Here is a 24,860-nt window from a genome sequence, read left to right on the forward strand (position 1 = left end):
TTGCGTTCCATTGCCGATTCCAGCCTCCTGATTGGCTGGAATCGGCACACGTGACGGGGCAGAGCTACGATGACGACGCGGTGAGCAGCTCTCCGGCACGAGCGGCCCCATTCACCAGGCAGAAGACCGGACTGCGCAAGCGCGTCTAAAAACGCCAGAAGACATCAGAATTAGACGGATCCATGGCGACGGGGATGCCAGCAACGGAGCAGGTAAGTGAATAACTTCTGTATGGCTCATATTTAATGCACGATGTATATTACAAAGTGCATTAATATGGCCATACAGAAGTGTATAACCCCACTTGCTTTCGCGAGACAACCCCTTTAATAAAGAAGCTTCTTGGTTTCTCTGTCCCTCAGACTGGACTTTGGCACTTTTTCTTCCACCCATCTTTCAGTCAGTCACCCTGCTTGTGATTATGCAAATAAGAAAGATGGAAAAATACCTCTGTAGCGCCACCTATTGGATGGTAGCATTCCTTACAAATCAATATGACTTTCTAACAAGTCTTAACAATGGTTGAGAATAGGAAACCAAGCCAGTAAACCATGCACATACAGCTGTTTCGGGGTGTTTGCCCCTCATTAGTGTGCAGTAGGTTTCTGGCTTAGCTCATGAGAGGCCTGTGATGTAGGTCAGGAAGGGTGTTGTGTCTCCTTAAGGAGAGCACTCAAAAAGTGTGTGTAGACAACTAGGGGGTGAATGGATTGGAGGATAGTCTCAAGGAGAGCACATTGTGATTCTTGCACCCTCGAAAACAATAAACTACTAAGCTATGCCATTACTGTATAAAAGCTCCTGGAAGGGATATATTTGAAGTTTCTCTTATTGAAGTGTCTGCAGTAATAGATGGACCACAGTCCTTGACAATCTGCACTCAAATGCACTATAAGGCTTTGTCCTATCAGGATTTTCCCTGTCCATAAACCCTACTAGGATATATAATTAATAGTGCGGGACAGTGCCTGTGTAGGAATGAGCGGGGAAAGCCCTGATAAAAGGACCTTGCCTGCTAGCATCGGAATCACTGTCCGCTACGATGCTTCTGGGTGCCTTGCAACCCTTAAGACATCCAAAGGTTGGAGTGGTGCTAGAGATTAAGGAACCCTAAACAGTAGAAATGAACAGAAGAAAAAGCGCAAAGGTTTTTTTTCTCTGTTCCTCTCTACTACTAGGATATATGAATGTCATGGGGGCATGGCTGAGGCTTATGGTAAGTGAAACAAGTCAAAGCTGTATCAAACTGCTGATTGCTACTGCAGATTCTTTTTGAAAGGAGGGCGTCTTCAGGAGACAATTATTTTACGAAAAATAAGGACTAATGCAGGATTTTCATTAAATAATACAGTGATTCAAAATGAATGGTGCAAAAGTAAAACTGATTTGTTATATGAATTGACATACAACAGCTAGAATGACATGAGAAGCCACTGTGCAAAACTGTGCAAGGACTTTGGGATTTTAATTAATTGTAGTCTTAACTAGAGCAATCAGTGTAAGGATGTTAATGCCAAGGCAAATAGGATCATGGGGGGCATCAAAACAGGTCTAGGGGCACATGATAAGAACATTGTTCTTCCTTTATACAAGTCACTGGTCAGACCACACATGGAATATTGTGGACAGTTTTGGGCAGCAGCACTCAAGAAGGACATATCAGAGCTTGAGCGGGTACAAAGGTGGGCAACTAAAGTAATAAATGGAATGGACGGACTACAATACCCAGAGAGGTTATCAAAATTGTGGCTTTTTTTGTTTAGAAAAAAGGCGGCTAAGAGCCAACCTTATAACTATGTATAAATGTATCAGGGGACAATATACTGTAGAGATCTCTCCCATCATCTATTTATACCCATTTATACCCTCCTCTCTCCACCCCCCTTGCCGTCTCACCTCCTCTCTCCTCCCCTCCGGCTGTTTGCAATGGGAGGAGGCGGAGCTAAGCTCCCACCCTCTCCATACCCCTTATCCACAGCCAGCAATGGGAGGGCTTAGCTCCACCACCATCCCACCCCTCCCATTGAAAACAGCTGGAGGAGAGGAGAGAGGAGGAGAGAAGTGGTAGGGAGTTTAGCAGTCACACTGCTAAACATCCTCCCACTTCCATTCTCTGGATGCTGTCATTGGCTCCCATAGGTGTCTATGCAGTGGCCGACGCATTCCGGGCAGAAAGATAGTTCCAGTACTATCTTCGCTGCCCGGCTTAAAAGCGCCCGGCCTATATAGTGCCAGGCGCTTTTACGCAACGGGAATATGCCTGTGTTGCATTGAATCCAATGCATCAGATGGTAGCTTAAATCAGCCCACCGTAAAAACGGTGGCCGATATAAGCTCATGTGAATAAGCCCCAAGGATGTGGTGATGGCAAATTCAATAAAAGAGTACAAGAGGGACCTGGACGCCTTTCTTGAGCATTACAATATTATATGTTATAATCACTGATTACTTCAGAAGAGTTGTTAATCCAGGGATTTATTCTGATTGCCAGATATGGAGTTGGGGAGGATTTTTTTCCCCTAAAATTAGGAAATTTGTTTTCTACATCATGTTTTTTTTACTTTTTCTGGATAAACATTGTAGTATAATAGGCTGATTGGATTGACATGTCTTTTTTCAGCCTTATTACTGTTACACGAAAAGATAGAAGAACTTTAAAAGATTTTAATGCACCTTACAGATTCAATGCCTCAATGCCATCAGACGATCTAAAACAGTGCATCTCCACTGCAGTGGAATTGAATGCTGGGACACGTCTGGACTACAGACTTGATGTCTGCTAGTCACCAATGGCTTCCACATGGAACATCTGTTACGTGCATTAAAAACTTGATGAGTTCTTCTATCTTTCCAGGTCATTCTGGCTGTTGTATGTCAATTTGTGTATGAATAAATCAGCTTTCCCTTTGCACTTTTCTTTTTGAATTACCCTGTACGGCACATTTATATTCTTGGTATAGTAACTGGAAGTCTTCTGTACAGTTACCTTATTTCTTTTTGTTAGACACATGATGCATAATTCCAACCCATATTTCCATATTTTTCCCATCGTAGGAGATGCTTAGTTCGCATATGAGTGCTGACACCTGTTTAAGAAGAGGTAATTAGCATATGGCTGACAGATTTCCTGGCCGTGGAAATAACAGCCTCTTGATGGTACAATGCGGAAAATATATTAACACGAGTATCAGGGAATGCAAAGTCTTTACAAAGTACAGTAGGAAAATATATGAACAGTATAAAATGAAACATTTGGCAACTGCTCAAACTTTTATTATCCGTGCACCCTAAATAATTTACAATACCTATGTTCTACCTTTTTTTGGGGTTAAAATTAATCAGAAAATGTAAACAATCAAAAAAAGTGAAAGACAGTCTGAAATAATCAATTGGGGAAAAAAAGATAAACCGCTGTGATCAGCTTACAGATGCCACATGTATAATGTTATTTAAATATAGCATCTGTAAGATGAGTACATTGATTTATCATTATTTTTCCAATTAATTAGTTCTCACTGCCTTTGATTGGTTTCCATTTTAGGGATTTTAAATTCCAAAATACATAACCCAACATTATCTTTGTCTGGTTAGCAGGTAGTACCGCGTTTCCCCGAAAATAAGACAGTGTCTTATATTAATTTTTGTTCAAAAAGGTTTAACTTTTTTACATGTATAGCTGCCTGGACACTATTTAAATTGACTTTTTTTATTAACTGTTAACAGGGCTTAAATGTGGAGTAGGGCTTATATTTCAAGCATCCTCAAAAAGCCTGAAAAATCATTTTGCATCCTCAAAAATTCTGGAAAATCATGCTATGTCTTATCTTTAGGGTATGTCTTATTTTCAGGGAAACAGAGTAATTAGCTTAAAAACTGACCCAGTTTAGCTTGAAGGCTTTCAGGTGCTCAGGCTGACCGTGAGTCAAACGGCTTAAATAGCAACAAAACCGGAGAAAAGACGGCTCTTTATAAACACTTTTTATTCCAAAAAATCCATAAAATTACACATGGTTGGTACCATGTGACACCATGTATGAGCTCACTCTGCTAATGAGCATAGACATAGTGTTACACAGTAGGTACCATTTGTAATTTATGGATTTTTTGAAATAAAAGAAGTTTTTAACGAGCTGGCTTTTCTCCTTTCTTGAGTGATCTTACCCCAGAAATGGAGAAAAGAGGTATTGTTAATTATTTAGGGAGCATGGATAGTATATGTTTGACTTCTGACTACATGTATCCTGAAGAGCCCAGAGTGTTAAGACAGCAGAAATGCAGTCCTAAGCTCACGCTCATGACCTGAAGGTTGCTGGTTGAATCCCGGGTGGTTGAACTCAGTCTCCCTTCCTTCTAAGGTTGGTAAATTGAGTCCCCAGCTTGCTGGGGGGTAAACGATGACTGGGTAAGGCAATGGCAAACCACCCAGCAAAAACAGTCACATGTGACATCACCCGAGGAGTCAGTCATGTTTCTGTGCTTGCACCAGGGGACTTTAACTTTACCTACATGTATCTTATGCTACAAGAGAAGACTTTACATCCTCAAGAGAAGTATCAGTGTATTATCTGATTAATTTGTCAACTTCCAAGTGACATTTTTCTTTATTGTATACAACTGGCTTGATAAACTATATAATCTGTACTAGCAAAAAATCCCATAATATTGGACCCTAAGGACTATAGATTGATCCATAATATCAAACTGTTTTCATACTTGCGTTGGTACAATGCAAAGCATATACATGTACGTAGTTCAGTGGAGAAGATTTGCTAAGCTAAATGCACAAAAATTCCAATTTAATTTGGACAAAAACCTGTTGCACATGCCTTTCTCCAGATTTATTATGTGCTTTACACACTTTTTTATGCCTCACTCAATGAGGAAGGGGGGGGGGGGGGGGATCTATGACAACCTGTGTCAAAATTGCACCGAAATATTGCTGTAGTATGTTGGTATAAACTAACCCAACCAATAGGTGGTGTGAAGTCTAACAAGATTATATAAAGTTGTGCCAAATGTATCATATTGCAGCTACTATGATAAGTTTTTCACATTTTTATATTGTCTGGGCTACATTTATGCAGTCAAAATATTAGATAAGATTACTAAATCCAGCCTATTGACTTTATTTAGGCCCGTCTGGTTTTTATGGGGTACTGGTATTCTTGATGAGAAGAATAGTTATGCAGACTGTACTATTCTTGCTGTAAAATATAGGAATGATTGACAGTAAAACCCACTGATCCCATGAACACTATATGGGGGAAAAAAGCAAAAAAACACATTTATATAGTAGGGCTATTGAAAGATGCTCATAACATTTCCATTGTTTCCCGTTAACCCTGGGATTGGTGATTTTTTGAGTTTTATTACATTTTCTTAAAATAAGTTACATTTGCTATCCACCAGTATCTGTATTTCAAATGTGTGATTAACATTGTTAAATCTTCTTCAACACATTAATGGCTACAGCTGCATAATATGGCTAGATTAGTCCTGACATTTAATAGTAGCAATCATGCTAAAAGTATATTATCATATTTGAATTTACTGACATAAGCAATACCACTGATTTACAATGGGGTCAGTAATTCTGCAAACGTCTTCTGTAGCAACTAATCATCTAATCCTTCCTATGATCACATTGTAGAAATCTATTCTATGTACTTAATTCAATTTTATATTTAAGAAAGTTTTTCTAAAACATTGGGACAGATTTATCAATCACTACAACAGTAAGTTCTGTCATTACGAAAAAATTATTAGTGGGGTTTTCCAAGTTTTTACAATAACTATGTAACTGCCTAAAATATCACAAAATGATATACTTTTTAAATATTAGTCATTTTGTGCCATTTATACTGTTCTCTCTCACCGCTTCTAGTTGAACTAGGAGCATAATGCTATCAGTATTGACTGGAAATGACCAGTGATGCCAGTTAGTGGCTGTTGCAGTCACGTAGGCAAGAAGGAACGTCATTAAACGGGTTTTCCTAAGACTTAAAATTGCTCCACAGCCATTCTGCCCTTCCTGGTTGCTGCTGACCAGGATATGTGACTGCTGCAGCGAATCACTGGCCACAGCAGTGACCATCTATAGCCAGTGATTGGCTGCAGCAGACACATGTCCTAGTCAGCGGCAAACAGTAAGGACAGAGTGGTGGTGCAGTAATTTTAAATCATGGGAAAACCGCTATAAAAGGAATGCATCATCAGAAAATGACCTATTATTAGAGATGAGCGAACGTACTCGGATAAGCACTACTCGTCCGAGTAATGTGCTTTATCCGAGTATCTCTCCGCTCGTCCTGAAAGATTCGGGGCGCTCCGCTGCTGACAGGTGAGTCGAAGCGGGGAGCGGGGCAGAGCGGGCGGGAGAGAAAAATCTCCCCTCCATTCCTCCTCGCTCTCCCCTGCAGCTCCCCGCTCCGCAGTGCGTCCCGAATCTTTCAGGACGAGCAGAGAGGTACTCGGATAAAGCACATTACTCGGACGAGTAGTGCTTATCTGAGTACGTTCGCTCATCTCTACCTATTATCTAAATTAAGTTTTCATAATAAATTTGTTTTTAACATTTTTAATGTCATGGTTGATGTTTAAAAAAAAAAAAATCTAAAATCCTGCAGTTGTCATTCTCACCACTAAGTCTAATAATATGATAACAGTTCCTTTACTGTAGAGAATACTTTTTAGCAATCATCTCCTTATCATCACAGGCAGGATGTTACGTTGTGCTGCTGGGACTTGTAGTACTAGGGTTTCTAGCAGCACAGCTCACAGGTGGTGAATGATTGTGCTAGCTGGGTGTGGTGATCTCCTGCTAGCCAATCCCCCGGGTCTTTGCTCACATATAAACCCAGCTCCTGTTCAGTGTCTGTCTGGTGTCCAGGGTGAGCAGTCATGTTATGTCTGTGTTGCAGCTTGCTGTGTGACTGGTGTCCCGTGTTTGGCAAGTGGCCAGACATTAGGTGTGGATAGCCCTGTAGGGGGTATATGGTGTGAATAGTGTCAAGTTCTGTATGTCTGATCAGGTGGCTAGACATGAGCAATTCACCCTTGCAGATGTCACAAATAGTCTGAAGAGTGCTTCATCAGTGAAAAAAAAACTGTACAGGGATTGGACTCCAGAGGACTGAGGTAAAGGTATTTTCTCTAATGAAGCCCCCTTCTGACTGTTTGGGACATCTTGAAGAATGAGTGTCCAGATAAGAAAAGGTGAGCGCTACCATAATTCCTATCTCATGCCTGCAATTAAACATCCTGAGACCCTTTATGTGATAAAATCCAAGGAGTGATTATGCAAGAATGAGTTGCCATCAGTCAGTATTTGGCACAGAAGCCAATATCCAGCCTGCTAGGGTGAATTGCAGAAGTCTTGAACGTAAAGGGTCAACACTGTAAATATTGCGTCTTTGGCTAAAATTAATGTATTTGTCAGTTAGAGATTAAAAACTTATGAAATGCCTATAATTTACTTCAGTATACCATAGAAGCATCCCACTAAAAGATCTAAAAACACTAAAGCAAGAAGCTTTGTGAAAACCCGAATTGGTGTCAGTCTCAAAACTTTTGGCCCCAACTGTATTACAGATTCAGGCCCTAAGCATGCTAGATTACTACATCTGCCCCTGAGAAAACTAATATGGGGAGTATGTATTTTATGACATCTTTATATAACAGGCAATGAAAAAATCCACTAAATAGTCAACAATTATTATCTCTTAGGAAACTCTATCTATAAAAAAGTAGAACTAGTGCAGTAGGAAGACAATGTCAACTAACAGAACATCTCAATTTATATCTTAAGGTTCATTTACACGTAATGATTATCACTCAAAATTCGTTCAAACGATCTGAAAATGGGCGATAATCATTACATGTGAAAGCTGGCATCGCACACTTTTCGCTTGAACAGTGATTTTAAGGTGAACTTAAAATCCATCATTCAGCTACTGGAGATAAAGCAAACACATTTATCTCTCAGTAGACCACAGGCTGTTATCTTCCCCGGAAGCAGACAGACAACATTGTAATCTGCCAGCAGCCAAGACGAGAACAATGCAGCTGTGTGCACAGCTAGGCGTGTGATTAATCACAAGCTGGGCTCTGGAAACAGCTCCTGGAAGCCCTTTTACATGCAAATGTAGATGATAAAGTGTTAATGGTGTAGCAAGCAGGGTGCACTCACCTCGGGATCACTGACCTCTCTTATATGGAAATGGTGCACCACACATGTAGAAACTCCAGAGACATGGAGTTTCTTTATCTCTGGCTCCTGCCAGACTTTATTTTCACAGCACACAGCATACAACGAAAACACAGTTCATATGCACCCCACCTTGGGTGTGAGTCCAGGGTTGTCGTCCCTGTCAGACTCTGGCCTTTGCTAGGTCACCAGCCTGCAGCACCTAAGCTCTGCTGCACTGGTCCTCTCTCTGCTGCTTCCTGCACAGCTGCCTCTTTTGTAGCTAACTCTTGCTACAACTAGGGTATTAACCATTTCTTTCCCTTTTGCAGGTATTTGAATGCCTGACTAGCACACTCTGCAGGTCATTCTGTGTAATGCACCGCTACAATGGCCATTAACACTTTATGCAAAAAGATCACTAAATCTTTCAGTCATTTGAAAGATTATTTGCATGTAAATGGGCCTTTATATAAGATGAACTCACAGTAGTACAGTCTATAACTGATGTAAACTGGATAACTGTATTGCATTTACCTTTCTGTGCCTCTCGCGACTGTCTATAGAGTCAGGCACTGCCTCCTTTATGGCAGTGACACTAGGGAACTTGCTGTGCAGTGAGTGGGCAGAGCACACAACTGTCCAGATAATTTGGTATAATCTACCCTGTTGTGTGTTTGTTCAATGCTCTCTTTACACTGTACAATTCTTCTTTGCTAGGGCGAAGAGGTGATGTCATCACTAGCTCGTTCACACTCTTGCAGCCTGTTTAGACAGGCAGATTCAGCATTGACTCGTTCAACAAGAATTGTTCACTTCTCATTCAGTGTTCACATTCCCTATGTGATTGAGAATTTTTAAAATGCAACAACCAGTGAACGAGCCAACAATTTTTAGTCCTACAGAAACTGTACAACCATCGAGAAGTGAGCAATTCTTGCTTGTCATTCAGTCGCATGTTTAGTTTGAACGATTTTTTTTACCATAATTATTCCGTCTAAACGTACCTTCAGTCTAGTTTAGGTGTTTCCTGGTTTAGTGGCTGAGCCTGATTGACAGACCAGCAGACCAATCTGTGTCATTCTCTAGCAGCCTATGAGAGTGTTCGATGCTTTATTTCAACTCCTATTTCAGTTATTGTTTTGCAACCAGGTGTACCATCTCAGTTATATTGACTGACTCCTCTAATTCTTACCATAGATTTGCTTGACTTCTTGTTTACTTGTTGCTCTGGTTCTTGTAGGCTTCCTGGGAGTTGACCGTATTCTGTTCCTGAATCCGTGATTTACTTGTTGGCTTTGACATGCTCTGAGCCTCCGGTATCGACCTCTGGTTTATTTGACACTGTTGCCTGTTTGCTCTTCCAATCAGCAGCCACTCTAGGGACATAACCTGGGGAGTTTTAGCAGTAAAGATCGTATTCCCAAATCAGAGATTAAAAGGAGAAGATCTTTGGTCCTCAGGATCTGCTAACTAGAGTAGCGAGTGCCAGGTCTTGTAGATGCACTGTTGCGGGATAGGAATTCCTCCTGACAATAGGATAAAAAAAAGTTCTACAGCTCCTCGATCAAGAGAACAAGTCCCTGAGAGCTCTCCTTCTTAGCAACTATGGAAGTCCCAGAAGACTTTCCCCATCTAACTTGCTTTTAATGTGTCTTGTCTAACTGTAATAGAAATAAAATGAGTTCTTTTTGTGATACAGCCTTTTTAGTAAAGATTTTTCAAGTTTTAAGAGGAGTTAGACTTTAAGTTGACTTTAGATGGAAGCTTTTATTTATTTTTTGCTCTTTAACAAAGTCCTAATTCATAGTTTTTCTTTTGAAGCCAGTAAGAACGCAATGAAAGGAAATGACACATAATATAAGGAGTTCTTTACTTCTGTGAAAAGGATGGTACGTCATTAGAACATTTTACTGAAAAAGGCATCATTACTTAGCTTTTTGTACAGAACAAAGGTAAAAACATATATCACAATACTCTATCATGTAATAGCAAAACAGCAAAATCAATTTTTATACCAAGGTGAATGATAGCTATAATAGATTCTTCATCATTTACCCCACAAGGCAGTTATTCTTTACACTATCACTGTCTCAATAAAATGTTACATTTCAAGTCATGTCCCTTTTTTAAACTTTTTCTTTATGCAGTCTCAGGTTTATGCAATGAAATATCTCTGAAATTCAATGTTGGCAAAAAAAGGAAACCAAAAGCAATATAAATGGGCTCAAGTACTGAAACCCACTCAGACCTACATTTATAAGGACAATGTTTAGAGTGCTGTGAAAAAGTATCACCCACACATATTGTCCTTTCAAACTTGCCATCTGGTTGTACATCCTTTAGCAGCCATAACCACAATCAAATTTAGAAGACACATTTCTGCAGACTATGGGCTGTTATTTGGAGCAGCTTGTATTCTGATTGAAGTGCAGCAGATAGAGGTCTTCATAAAGCAGCCTGTGTCAGCTGGTGGACTGCATGATAACCCCCAGCAGTACCATTAAGAGAAATGGAACATGTTAGCTTTTGGACCCTCTATCAACCCCTAGATATATTTTTTCTTGATAATCAAAATATAAGTGGTCCTTCAATAAAACTATAGTAAGTGGTACCAGGATAAATATTGTATGTTGAGAACATTTTACATTAAAACCATAAATCTATGGGAAACCGGTAACTGGTTCTGAAGCCCGACATAGCTCCATGTGACTTCTGGCTTTTCCCCAAGCTGAAAATACCCATAAAAGGAACCAAATTTCAATCCAGAGAAGACATCATGCAGAATGCAATGGACCAGCTACTCGCCATCTCAAAAGAGGCGTTTTTAGCACTGTTTCCGACAATGGCAGAAGTGTTGGGAGGGGTGTGCGGCTGCCCAATGGGACTACTTTGAAGGAGGTTCATGTAAGATTGTTGTATCTGAATACAAATATTTTTTATGAATAAAGGTTGGATACTTTTTGAACACCCCTCGTATGGTGAAACAATTGCACAGGTACAAGGTACAGATGAACAACCACTCACACACCTTCCTTATATTGAGGGGGATGACTGCTTCATATTATTCTTGCACAAAAAGAGGGCATATGCAGGGTGTGTAACCTACATGGTCCACAGAATATGTGTAGTGGACCATGTAGGTTACAACCTATTATCCCCTTAACACTACAGGACATACTGTTACTGCAGCTTTGGGGTATGTATGAAGGGAGATCGAAGGTCAATCCTGCTCCATACAATGTGGGTGGTAGCTGTTTTTTACAGCTCACACCCACTAGCAACAGCTCCAAGAAGCCGCATCGCTCATCGGAGCTGTTAACCCTTTAAACGCCGAAGTCAATTCTGACAGCAGCATTTAAATGCCCCTAACGATGTTAGGGGATCCCACACTGCCTCCCGCGATGAGATTTCAAGTTGCCGTGCGCTTGTCGGGGCAGCTGGGGGCCTTCTGAAAGGCCCCAGGGCTGCCATTGCAGAGTACCTATCAAACCATGCTTGTGGCATGGCTTGATAGAATGCCTGTCAGACCATAGTATAATGTAATACTATAGCATTACATCATACTGCAGGAGCGATCAAAGCATCGCATGTTGTTGTCCCCTCTGGCAGCTAAAAAGAAATGTAAAAATAAGTTTTAAAAAGTTTTACTACATTTTTTAAAAAAAAACCTTTTGCCATATTTATAATAAAAAAATCTAAATAAAACAAAAATACACATTTGGTATTGCTGCTTAGCTCTGCACCATCCTGCCCACTCCCATTGCAAACCGCTCGGAGGGAAGGAGAGAGGCAGGGAGCTGATGAGTGGGAGGGAAGGGGGGACTGCTCAGATGGAAGCGTATATCGGCCAGCCGTGAAAATGTCGCTTGTGTAAATAAGCCCTTAGATACGGTTTTCTTGCATGTGTGATTTTTTTATTTTTAGTATTGAAGCAAAATGGGATTTTCATGCCTGTGGGAAATCCAAGTAAAAAAAAAAAAAATCGCACATACCACGATGCAGCACAAAACGCATCGTACTGGCACAGAAAATCGCAGGTTTATGAGTGCGATATCTGTCTTAGTTTCTCACTCGTCCATGTGAATGCAATCTAAGTGTCAATTATTTCACATGTGGTGTAACTAAACTACACATAAAGTTAAAACCTATAAAAATATAACACTACCGCTGGTAAATTTACACAACTCACTGTTTCTGTATGACAATGAATACATTATTTTGAACCTTTTTGCTTTTTTGTTTCACACTTTACATTCTTCCTCTTGGAAATAGTTTGTATTTAGAATCTAAATGTCACCAGCAACAAATAATTGCTTTTCACATTACTGGGTATTAACACAACTGAAAGTATATTGCTGCAAGGCATATAATCCTGAAACCTGTGCAGGCTGCTGTCTCATAGCAGACACTTCAAGATATTTAATTACCTTCTTGTCTTCTGATGTGAGCGCCATCATGCAGGACTTATATTCATGGTTTACATTTCTTGCTAACAATATAAACTTCCAAGTGATAGATAATAATGGAAATAAAATCAGAACATTTTGGTAGGAGGGTTTGTGTCAATTGTGAGGGATTAGCGTTTAGGATCGGTAGCAACCTGGGCATAAGCAGTCAGAGACAGTGACACTTGCGATAAAGTCTTTAGTCCAGGCTTTGCCTGGGTTTATTTCCAAGCAAACAAAGCAAAATACAGGCCTTAACATCAGGCAAACATAAAGGAAATCCTGCTCGTCTGAGCACTTACTAAACATGTAGCGTTCCTGTCTACACACTGGTAATCAAAATGGCTCCTGCACACAGCCAGCCAGGACTCTCAGACCTGCAGAGGTCTCAGCTCTCCCTCCTGGCCCTGTAGGCCCAGGCTTTATAAGGCCTGGTACCAGCCCCCACCTGGTACGTGGGAGTGACCATCCCACCCTTCGCTTTGGTCACTCCAGGAAAAGCCGGCCCGGATTATGTGGCTTGGAGCCACTTACACACTACAACGTGTTAGTAGCTTAATGCTACTAACACTATACTGCCGGCTTCCTCCACCGAGCCCAGGCTGCTCGGTGGCACGTATCTGCCCAAGCGCTCCCCAAGGCAGCATAGGAGAGCATCCTAGGTGACACATACCTGCCCTCCAGCACCTTGCCGGTCACCGTCTCACATACCCTCCCCCTCTGTTCGAGCCTGTGGGGTCGGACACCTTTCGCCGTCATGCAATGCGTCCTTGATAAGGCATCGGCATTGCCCTGTAGCTTTCCAGCCCTGTGCTCTACCGAAAAACTAAAGTTTTGAAGGGTCAGGAACCATCTAGTGACTCTGGCATTTCTTTCTTTTGTCTGTGACATCCAGGTTAAGGGGGAGTGGTCTGTGATCAGCCTGAAGTGCCGACCTAGCAGGTAGTATTTTAGGGATTCCAGGGCCCACTTGATGGCTAGGCACTCCCGCTCAATGATACTGTAATTTTTTTCCGGTGGCGTGAGCTTCCTGCTCAGATATATCACGGGATGTTCCTCTCCCTCTACTTCCTGGGACAGAACTGCTCCCAGTCCCACATCGGACGCGTCTGTTTGGACAATAAATTCTCTTTTGAAATTGGGTGTGACTAACACTGGACGTTTACAGAGGGCCCGTTTTAACTCTTGGAACGCCTTTTCTGCGTCAGGGTTCCACTTGACCATGACTGACTTGCTGTTCTTGGTCAAGTCTGTTAGGGGTGCTGCTATGCTAGCAAAGTTCTGCACGAACCGCCTATAGTACCCTACAATGCCTAAAAAAGCTCTCACCTGCTTTTTAGTAGTGGGTTGTGGCCAGGCCTGAACGGCTTCAGCTTTATTGATCTGGGGTTTTATAATACCCCTGCCTATTACATACCCCAGGTATCGTGCTTCTTCGAGGCCTATGGCGCACTTCTTTGGGTTTGCTGTGAGCCCTGCTTTTCTAAGGGAGTTCAGTACTGCCTGTACCTTGGGTAGATGGCTGTCCCAGTCTTCGCTAAAGATGATGATATCATCTAAATATGCTGACGCATATTGACGATGGGGTTTGAGTATGATATCCATCAATCTTTGGAAGGTTGCTGGGGCTCCATGCAAACCGAAGGGTAGGCAGATGTACTGAAACAACCTTTCTGGTGTGGCAAACGCAGTCTTTTCTTTCGCGCTCTCTGTAAGGGGAACCTGCCAGTAGCCTTTAGTAAGGTCGAGAGTGGAAAAGTACCTGGCATGACCCAGTCTCTCAATTAACTCGTCCACTCTCGGCATTGGGTATGCGTCAAATTTTGACACGTCATTTAGCTTCCGGAAGTCGTTACAGAAGCGCAGAGAGCCATCAGGTTTTGGTATCAGCACGATAGGGCTGGACCATTCGCTTTTCGACTCCTCAATTACTCCGAGGTCTAGCATTTTCTTGACCTCCTCTGAGATGGCTCGTCTGCGGGCTTCTGGAACCCTGTACGGTTTCAACTGAACCTTTACCCCTGGTTCAGTTATAATGTCGTGTTTTATGACACCAGTACGCCCTGGTATATCAGAGAACACATCTGAGTTGCGTTGTATAAATTCCCTCGACTCTTGTTGTTGGGATTTGGACAGGGACCCTGATACACACACCTCTGGGACCTCACCATGGGGGGTGCTCACTGCAGTCAGGGCTTCTCTGTCCTTCCATGGCTTAATTAGGTTTACATGGTACAACTGTTCTGGTTTCCGCCTACCTGGCTGGTATACCTTATAATTTACCTCTCTGACTTTCTCAATTATTTCATAGGGCCCTTGCCATTTTGCTAGGAATTTACTTTCTAGGGTGGGCACCAACACTAGTACCCGATCCCCGGGGTTGAAGGTTCTCACCTTGGCGGACCGGTTATATACCCGGCTTTGGGCTTCTTGAGCCTGCTGTAAATGTTCTCTAACAATGGGCATGACCGCCGCAATTCGATCTTGCATGAGGGAGATGTGTTCAATAACACTCCTGTAGGGGGTGGACTCGTGCTCCCAGGTCTCCTTAGCTACATCAAGGAGCCCTCGGGGATGTCTACCATAAACTAATTCAAAGGGAGAGAACCCAGTGGAGGATTGTGGGACTTCACGGATTGAGAACATTAAATATGGCAGCAGACAGTCCCAGTCCTTCCCATCCTTATTGACTACCTTTTTTAGCATGCTTTTTAGGGTCTTATTAAATCTCTCAACCAGGCCATCCGTCTGTGGGTGGTACACAGACGTCCGTAAGTGCTTAATATTCAGCAGCTTACACAATTCCTTCATGACCTTTGACATAAAGGGGGTTCCTTGGTCCGTCAGGATCTCTTTTGGTATGCCTGTGCGGGAGAACATGTGAAGTAGTTCCTTTGCAATACCCTTGGATGACGTATTGCGTAAAGGAATGGCTTCGGGGTAACGGGTGGCGTAGTCTACAACCACCAATATATGTTGGTAACCCCGGGCAGACTTTACCAAGGGCCCAACTAGGTCCATAGCGATCCACTCGAACGGCACCTCTATGATGGGCAAGGGCACTAAGGGGTTCTGGTAATGGGGCATAGGAGCTGTTATTTGACACTCCGGGCACGACTCACAGTACCGTTTTACATCACCATGTGCCCCAGGCCAGAAAAAATGCTGAAGGATGCGTTCCTTAGTCTTTTCGCTCCCGAGATGACCTCCCAGCACATGCTTGTGTGCCAGGTCTAAGACCATCCTACGATAGGACTGAGGTACCACCAGCTGTTCCACAACCTCCCCACGGACCTTGTCAACCTGATACAACAATTCTTGGTTGACTGCAAGGTGTGGAAACACAGTATCAGCCCCTGGGAATTGAGGCTCCCCATTTATTACTTTAACATTTTCCCTAGCTTTTACTAAGGTGGGGTCTCGGAGCTGCTCAGTTCCGAAATTGGCATGTGAGACCTCTAAGTCAGGCATAGCAACCACTTCGTCCTGTACCTCCGTCTCACCCACTAGTACTGTTAAGGGAAAGTTATCCCCATTCTCTTGGGTCACCCCTACTGCTGGAACCGTACCCTCAGGGTCAAACGGTTCTGGACACACATCATACACATTTGCATTATCATGAACCTTATTTGCAGATGACCCTCGGTGTCGCCACAAGTCCCAAAATAGGGGAAAGTCTCTCCCGAGGATCACGGTGTGCATTAAGGATTTTACGACGCCCACCTCATGGGTGGCATGTCCACACGGAGTATCAAGTCGTACAAGGGCAATAGGATACTCCTTGGTGTCCCCATGCACACAAACAACCCCCCTGCGACGGCTGGTGAAGGTTGTGGGATCGACCAGGCTGGAGTGCACCAGCGTAACCAAGCTCCCTGAGTCCAGTAGAGCTGTCACCGCAAAGTCATTCACCTTTAGGTGACATAATGGTCGATCAGTCTCTGACGCAGTCTCTGCAGAACACACTGGCCGTGCGAACATCGACCTCCGCCGGGCAGAGTCACAGTCCATTGGTTCCACGGTAAGTGGACAGTTGGCAGCAAGATGCCCGGGCTCATGACAGCGCCAACATCGTATGGAGGCCCGGTCTCCTTGGGGTTCTACCCGGGACCCGAATGTCCATTTGGGGCTCCTCCTCTGCCCTAAACGATCCCCCTCTGAGCCGCCTCCCCTTGGGACACTTTTGACACCCCTTACATATGGAACAGTCTTACCAGGGGCTCCAGCCGACTTGCTGTTCCCGGGGTTGGCATGTCCAGGAGGCACGGCTTGCAGTAAGTCCTCCGTGGCCTTATACCTCTCGACGAGGCTCACGAGTTGGTCCACGTCCTGGGGACCTCCTTGTCCCACCCAGCGCTGGATTGCGGGGGGCAACGAGCGTATAAACTTATCCAGAACCACTTTCTGTATGATCTCTGCCGGGGACGACTCCTCCGGCTGCAGCCACTTTCTCACCAGGTGGAACAGGTCGTACATCTGGGAGCGAGCTGGTAGGTCGTCTGTGAAAGTCCAGGCGTGTACGCGTCGGGCCCGCACATGGGTGTCTACGCCTAAGCGTGCCAGGATCTCACCTTTGAGCCTATTATAATCCTTGGCATCCTGCTCACCGAGGTCAAAGTAGGCCTTTTGGGGTTCTCCCGTCAGGAAAGGCGCTACTACCTCAGCCCACTGAGGCGCCGGTAACTTCTCCCTCTCGGCCACTCTCTCAAAGACCGCGAGATAGGCCTCGATGTCATCGGTGGCTGTCATCTTTTGTAAGGCCGTCTGTACCGCGGTACGGGTGGTGGGGAGCGAACCAGACGACCTCTGCACACCTTGCGCCAGGAGAGCATTAGTCTCGGCCTGAGCTCTCATGGCCTCCTCATGGATCTTTTGCTGGGTCGCCGTCACTTGTTGCTGCTGGGCCAACGCTTGCTGTTGCTGCACGTTCATTTGTACCAGCTGCTTTATCAGTTCCTCCATCTTGGCAGTATCTGATGGCTGTGCCGTTGCAGCTTTCACCCAGGACATGGGGGTTACAGCACTCTCCAGTCAATCTCTCTTGGGCGGTTGCCCTTAGCAACGGTTCACCAGCTGCTGCAGCAAAATGTCCATTAATTGGTGTATGTCTCTTTAAGACCGCTGCCCGCATCCAAACACCATATGTGAGGGATTAGCGTTTAGGATCGGTAGCAACCTGGGCATAAGCAGTCAGAGACAGTGACACTTGCGATAAAGTCTTTAGTCCAGGCTTTGCCTGGGTTTATTTCCAAGCAAACAAAGCAAAATACAGGCCTTAACATCAGGCAAACATAAAGGAAATCCTGCTCGTCTGAGCACTTACTAAACATGTAGCGTTCCTGTCTACACACTGGTAATCAAAATGGCTCCTGCACACAGCCAGCCAGGACTCTCAGACCTGCAGAGGTCTCAGCTCTCCCTCCTGGCCCTGTAGGCCCAGGCTTTATAAGGCCTGGTACCAGCCCCCACCTGGTACGTGGGAGTGACCATCCCACCCTTCGCTTTGGTCACTCCAGGAAAAGCCGGCCCGGATTATGTGGCTTGGAGCCACTTACACACTACAACGTGTTAGTAGCTTAATGCTACTAACACTATACTGCCGGCTTCCTCCACCGAGCCCAGGCTGCTCGGTGGCACGTATCTGCCCAAGCGCTCCACAAGGCAGCATAGGAGAGCATCCTAGGTGACACATACCTGCCCTCCAGCACCTTGCCGGTCACCATCTCACACAATCTATAAAAGTTTGCAGATAGAATCTCTCATATGACAATTTGGTCTCATGCGAACAACCTCAATCCGGTGTGAAACGTGGAACATATTGCGGCCTGTATGGATCAATATTGTGTTCTGTATCTCATACTGTATTCTCCCTAGAGTCACTGCCTCAGAATATAATCTGATATGCACAAGGGTGGGATTAACATTTTTAACAATAGGTCTCCTATTTAGTGTTTGAGATGCCTACAGTGCAGCGTGCCACAGCAAATTATTCTTAAGGCCCTTCTGCATGAGGGCTCAGTCACAGGGGCGTTTTTTTGCCCAATTTGCAGATACGCTTGCGATCTGCAAATATATATACCCAATGCTGTGCAATGGGATCGGTCACATGGCTGTTTTTTATGCGGATGTGCCGAAAATTATATGACACAATGATTCGCAGAACGCATGTAACTGCGTTCTGCGCAAATCGTTGTTCTTGTATATGCGCTCAATGGGGCCGGCGGCAGCAGCGCTGACCCCATTGAGAACATATACTAAAGATTGTTCTCCTCTGCCACAGCTGTAACAGCTATGACAGAGAAGAACGATGTTCTCCCATTGAATTCAATAGAGCCGGCAATACAGCCGGCTCCATTGAAAGCAATGGGCTGCCCGCAAGCGCTGTATTAATTTTTGGGGAAGGGCTTCAAATATAAGCCCTTCCCTGAAAATCATTTAAAAAAGTGTAAAAATTAAAAATATATATATACTCACCTTCTTGCAGCTGCCGGAGATCAGCCACGTCCAGCCGACTCTTCTCCTGAACTTCTTTCTACAGTATTCAGCAGGCGGGGATTTAAAATCCCCGCCTGCTGAATGGGCTGCTTCTGATTGGTCACAGCCCTCATCCAATCAGAGGCAGCTCTCACTCACTGATTCATGAATGGGTGAGTGAGTGCTGCCTCTGATTGGCTGAGCAATGTGACGCAAAAAACGCCCGTGTAACTAAGCCCTGAGTTGATAAAAGGGACTCGCAAATTATACCCAGGAAGGCAAGCATACAGCACTGGCCTATTAGTAGCGGCCCACCTTAAGGTGTGTTCACACATAGTGGATTTGGTGCAGCTTTTCAACAGCAGAAAATCTGCACCAAAATCTGCATCAAAATGCATAAAATTTGATGCAGATTGTGTTTTCCGTTTGTTGTGGAACCGTATCAGAATCGGCATTACATTTAACGGATCTTGATGAGGATTTTGGTGCTAATCTGCATCAAAAACTGTCATCTGTGAGCAGATACCCTAAGGGTATAAACACAGGGTGCGGCTGGCCACACTCAGCGAAACCATGGCCACACAGATTACTGGCAAAACAGTGTGGTCCTTGGCCAGCACAAGTGGGCGTAGTCTGGCTGTGTGCAGCCAGCCATACCATGTCTTTCCATCTTTAACTTGCCTATCAATTGAGCAAAGATATAGATTCATAACCAAGTTCCCAACATAAATGCAGAACCAAAACCAAGCAAATAACATAAATACAGCACCAAAACAAAGGGAATAACATAGATACAGTACCAGAAACAGGAAATATATTTCTTATATGGCTACTTTTAAACAACAATCTCTGCCTGGCTGCAGGTCTACATTTATCATATAATATACTGAAATGCTGGCTCCATGCAGTCATAATGACTGCAGTGCAACTACCTCCAGTGACCTTAGGTAAAATCATCTGTTTGGAATCGTCCATATTCGTTTTTCTTCTCTCTGGGTCCAGAGCACCACTGAAATTTCTTCCAGTCACAACTCAATTCTACACACTCTTCCCATCCTGCTGCTACAACCCCCTAATAAACTTCTCCCCTCCACCTACAGTAGTAATGTGCCTGCAGTAGTCCCACTAAGTAATAGTATCCTAGATGTAGTTCCCACTTAGAAATAGCGCCCCCACTGTGGTACTTCTAAATAATAGTTCCCCTGCTGTAGTTCCCACTTAATAATTGTGCCCATGCTGTGGTCCCACTAGGTAATAGGACCTTTCTGTGCCACACTTATTAGTAAGTGTCTGACTGTGGCCCTAATAATAGTGGCCCTCTATGGCCTCAATTATTAATAGTATACCTACTGTGCCTGTAATTATTAACAGTCACCCCTATGTGGTTCTAATTAGTAAAATGGCCCTATGTTGCTCTTATTAGTGATAGGGCCCTTCTGTGGCCCCAAATAGTAATAGCAGGCTCCTCTGTGGCACTTTTTATTAAAGGGGTTCTGTCATTAAAAACAAAAAATTTTATACTTACCTATTGCTCCCCAGGCAGCCTGCTTACCTCTTCTTCTTATCCCAAATCTTCTCCTGGAGCCGCTTGTCAATTCGGTCACGTGACCTCCAGCACCCGATTTTCTTCCATCCGGTCAAAAAGCGTACACTGCCTACCTTCCGCTTCCTTCAGGTCAATGTACGCATACGTCACTAGTGACGTGTGCGTACATTGTCTTGTGAGGAAGAGCGGAATGAAGGTAGCCGCGCGAGACAACGGCACGACTGCGCACGCGCGAGACAGCGGCACACGACTGCGCATGCGCGAGTCTGCGGCGCGCTCGCCTGGGAGCACGTTACACGTGCACACTCTCTGCCAATAGAAATGTATCCCTGACACTGTTGTCAGGCAGAATACATTTCTATTAGCCAATGGAAATGCAAGCTTCTGCTGCCTCTCGGCCAATAGAAATGTATCCCTGACACTGTTGTCAGGCAGAATATATTTCTATTAGCCAATGGAAATGCAAGCTTCTGCATATAAGCATATATATATTTTATTTATATAAATATATATATATAAATAAAAGTATATATATAAAAAGCATATATGCATATATATATATATATATATATATATATATATATTTATATGCATATATATGCTATCTGTATCTGTCTACCCGTCTGTGTCTATCCGTCTGTATTTATCCGTCTATCCGTCTGTATTTATCCGTCTACATTTATCTCTCTATGCATCTGTATTTATCCATCTATCCGTCTGTAATTATCCGTCTGCATTTATCCGTCTGCGTCTGCCCGTCTATCCATCCGCGTCTATTCATCTATATGTTTATGTGTATATACACACATATATCTATCTAGCTTTATTTGTCTGTGTGTGTGTATATGGCGGTTTCAGGCGAATGTAATTTTCTTCCCTTATGCGGCCATGATTGTCACGGCCGTATATTGGGACAAAACTAAGCCTATGATTACTGTGGTTTCTCTCTCGTTAATACTTGACCGAGAAAATATAGGACCTCCCCTATGAATACTATGTGTGTGAAAGATCGGGCGGCCGCCGTATTCCCACCATTTATTTTGTTTCTTACAGTTGCTCCTACAGCGGTGTGTGTGTGTGTTTGTTTGTATGTATGTGTATATATATGATACACACATACGCACATCACAAGGCATTGTTCTAACAAGGCGCACTGCACTGGCAGACACACTCGCATATTTGCCATGCAAGATATTGGTTTGAGTTTCTCGTGCTGATATAGTGCTCACTTGTGTAAAATCAGCCACAGAGAATGAATTTAACATCACCAAAGACATAAAGCTATACATTGCCCTCTATTGTCAGCATGCTGTTATCCTGACCCCCAAGTGTCAATGCATAATGCATCCCAAGTGGCAGCGTGCCCACCCATATCACGTCTTGTATCCAAGCTAGAGGCGATACAACAGGGTCCTAGAACGTCCATGCCCGTCCGTTTCGCATTTTGAATCCAAGCTAGAGGTGGTACAACAGGGTACTAGAGCCTCCATGCCTGCCTGTATCACATCTTGTATCCAAGCTAGAGGTGGTACAACAGGGTACTAGAGCCTCCATGCCTGCCTGTATCACATCTTGTATCCAAGCTAGAGGTGGTACAACAGGGTACTAGAGCCTCCATGCCTGCCTGTATCACATCTTGTATCCAAGCTAGAGGTGGTACAACAGGGTACTAGAGCCTGCATGGCCGCCCGTATCACATCTTGTATCCAAGCTAGAGGTGGTACAACAGGGTACTAGAGCCTGCATGCCCCCTGTATCACATCTTGTATCCAAGCTAGAGGCGGTACAACAGGACATACATATATACATACAATAGGACCAGCTTTACACAGATGTAAGTGCAGTTGCGCACACTTTTGTGCACTTTTTTGTCTCTCTGAGGGCAGCCGCACATGGGTGTAAGCGTGGAACGTACATGTCCTATGCAATGTGTAGATATATTACTATACATATTATATGTGTGTGTGTGTATGTATGTGTGTATATATATATATATATATATATATATATATATATACACACACACATACATACATATATCTATACACACACATCTTGATACATATACGCATAGATAAATGTATATATACATACACTCATACAATACATTGCATGGGGAATATTCCTGTTTTTACCATGTGGAGTGACTACTGTGAGTGATTTTTATGAGTGACTGCTATGAGTGACTGCTTTGAGTGACTACAGTGAGTGATTTTTATGAGTGACTGCTTTGAGTGACTACTGTGAGTGATTTTTATGAGTGACTGCTTTGAGTGACTACAGTGAGTGGCTACTGTGAGATTGCAGGGAAGATCTGGAGGCCCTTGGGAAACTCTGGGTGTTCAGAGACCCAGGGAGAAACACTAGCAGATTTTGGTAGACTGCAGGCAGGACTATTCACTGCACTGGATGGGCGGAAGTAGCTTTGTGAGGGCGGAAGTGGTCAGCACAGCAAGGGGTGCTGGGAGATGACCTCCTAGCAGGAGGGGCTGAAGATGTAAACAGAGCATGGAGGTGAAAAATGGAGCCTAGGTAAGTACTACTTCTGAAAAAAACGTTTTATATGTGTTATTTACCACAGGTTGTGCCAGCGGGGCAGATTTACTGGAGAAAAAAAATACAGATTGTAATGACAGAACCCCTTTAAGACCCCCTTTGTGGACCCTGAAAGCCAGGAAAGCCAGCCCTTGTATACCTTACATTAGCTGGATGATAGACACACTCACACAAGCACTGACAGTGCACGCCGTGTCAGACCTCTTACATGGTATAACCTCATTTCTTGTGTGAGTATGCGTGTGTTATCCAGCTAATGTAAGATATACAAGAAGCTGGACTTTTAAGAATGGGGCCAGATGGCCCTAAACATTTGTTGAGGGCCCAGAAAACTCATACTTTCATGCCCCCCGATCCAGCCTGACCCTGGTAGATATTCAGGAATAGATGTTGGTCCAAACGTTTGTCCACCTGATGGTTGACATGTTGACTAGTTAGCCTACAAATTAGTAAGTGCTAATTTTTAGAATGATTGCATCTTTTAAAAATTCTTCGTTCTCAGCAGCACATCTTTCTGTGTAAACACAGGTGTGCTGCCAACAATGAAGAAAGTGTAAAGGGGGGCGAAACTATTACTCTGGTTATCCCATATACCATGTTATGTTAAATGTGATTGTTCTCATGTTCTCAGCAAGAGAAACCAAGTAATCTTGTAGATATGGTACCTTTTGATCGTTAAGAAAAAGATGATGTTATAGCGAGCTTTCGAACCTACTTGGGGTTCTTCTTCAGGCTTAATGGAATAGTCCTAAAGAAGTATGTGTGTGTGTATATATATATATATATATATATGTGTATATCGTGTTTTCCCGAAAATAAGACAGTGTCTTATATTAATTTTTGTTCAAAAAGGTTTAACTTTTTTACATGTATAGCTGCCTGGACACTATTTAAATTGACTTTTTTAATTAACTGTTAGCAGGGCTTAATTTTGGAGTAGGGCTTATATTTCAAGCATCCTCAAAAAGCCTAAAAAATCATTTTGCATCCTCAAAAATTCTGGAAAATCATGCTATGTCTTATTTTCAGGGTATGTCTTATTTTCAGGGAAGCAGGGTGTATATATATATATATATATATATATATATATATATATATACAAGTTACTTTATTAGGCCTTAGTCACACGGGCGTTTTTCCCCGCGATCGCATGACGGATGCGCATCCGCAAATCGCGTGACCGGGGCCGAAAAATCGCCCGAAAATACTGTTCCTAGCTGCGTTTCAATAAAAACGGGCTGGAGTTATCCAGCGCATTGAATTCAATGGAGCCGGCAATACAGCCGCCTCCATTGAAAGCAATGCGCTGCGGGCGATCGCGGGATGAATTTTCAGGAAATGCTTAATTATATAAGCCCTTCCCTGAAATTCATCCAGAAATGTGTAAAAACAAAAAAAATATATATACTCACCTTGTCCCGGCAGACGGAGTTCAGCCGTGGCCGGCGGCAGTTCTCCTGAACTGCTCAGAGTAGTATTCAGCAGCCGGGGAGTTAAAATCCCCGCCTGCTGAATGAGCTGCCTGATTGGTCCCTGCGCTGAGCCAATCAGAGGCAGCACTCACTCACCCATTCATGAATTCATGAATGGGTGTGAGTGAGAGCTGCCTCTGATTGGTCATGCTGTGACCAATCAGAGGCAGCTCATTCAG

Source organism: Eleutherodactylus coqui, chromosome 4 (assembly GCF_035609145.1).
Source record: "Eleutherodactylus coqui strain aEleCoq1 chromosome 4, aEleCoq1.hap1, whole genome shotgun sequence".
NCBI classification, from domain to species: domain Eukaryota; kingdom Metazoa; phylum Chordata; class Amphibia; order Anura; family Eleutherodactylidae; genus Eleutherodactylus; species Eleutherodactylus coqui.